The sequence below is a fragment of the Crocuta crocuta genome, unplaced genomic scaffold (genome assembly GCF_008692635.1).
Source record: "Crocuta crocuta isolate KB4526 unplaced genomic scaffold, BGI_CrCroc_1.0 scaffold13, whole genome shotgun sequence".
NCBI classification, from domain to species: Eukaryota; Metazoa; Chordata; class Mammalia; order Carnivora; family Hyaenidae; genus Crocuta; species Crocuta crocuta.
The window spans coordinates 7,600,923-7,602,067 of NW_027530007.1; positions in this window are offsets into that span (position 1 = coordinate 7,600,923).

The following is a 1,145-nucleotide window of genomic DNA, read 5'->3' on the forward strand; positions in this document are numbered from 1 at the left end:
GGCCGCTCCGAGGACACTAACCCCGGGCCTGGAATACGTGTGTCTGAGAGTCTGTGCGCCGAAGGGATCTGGTCTCAGGCGCCGCTCTGATGGGGGCCGCAGCGGGACACAGTCTCTGGGGGCACCTCTTCCCCTGCACAGGGTCCCCCAGCTGTTAGGAGGTCGGGAGGGGGGCACCTTGGCTCTGTTGACCCCCCACCTGCTCCTGACTGCCAACAGCAGCAGAAACACAAAGGTTTTGTTAGGCATTTCATTTTTTAAATGTAGGGCAGGGACGGCCTCGATTCCCCACAGGCCAGCAGTGCCCTGGCCAGTTCGAGGGGACTCTGGGGGACCCCGGTCTTCAGTCCGCCCGCAGCTGTCTGGGCTCACACGGAGGAGACGGTGAGCCCCTCAGTGGCCTGTGCCCTCAAGTCAGAGCCCCCAGTGTGAGTCCCAAAGGTGCTACCAACTCGGTAAACACGCAGGCCCAGCAGGGGAGCCCCTGGAGCGGGGTCCTGGGGAAACAAAAACGAAATCACCGCCCCAGCTGCACCCTCGAGGGCAGCCCCCGCGCTCGACGCAGGGACTGACGCTCACTGACCAGGTTATGCTTCACGCGGCCTCCGGCCCAGCCCAGCCCGGCATGGCGGCCTCCTGACCGTGACCCCTGTTCCTCCCCCAGCCCACGACCCCCGCCGGGATCTGGTCTAGAAGGGGGGGGTGGGGTTCTGTTGGCCGCCTGGGGCTGCCCTGCCTCCTCAGATTCAGGTAATGGAGGCAGGTCCCCGGGGATGTCCACATCTGCTTAAAATATCCTCTGGTGAAATGAAATTCCACAGCGGGTGCGGCGCCCTGTGCCTGCCTCGGCCCCCTTCCCGGGGAGGGCTGGGGGGCTGTCCCGGCGTGGGCTCCAGCGGGGCCCAGCCGGGACACACACACTGTGCGGGGCTCTGCCTCACTAGGGACTCCCAGGAAGGGGAACCCTGGGCTCTGCCCTACCCTCGGGTCTGGTTCCCCGGCCTCAGGGCCAGGCTCTCGGCCGCTGCCAGGCGCCAGGTCTAGACCCTGAGAAGAGCCGGCCACTCAAGCTTCCCCACCTGTGCGGGGTCGAGGGCGGCCCGGGCTGCTCCCAGGGCTGCTCTGGGGGCACAGAGCCCGCCTCT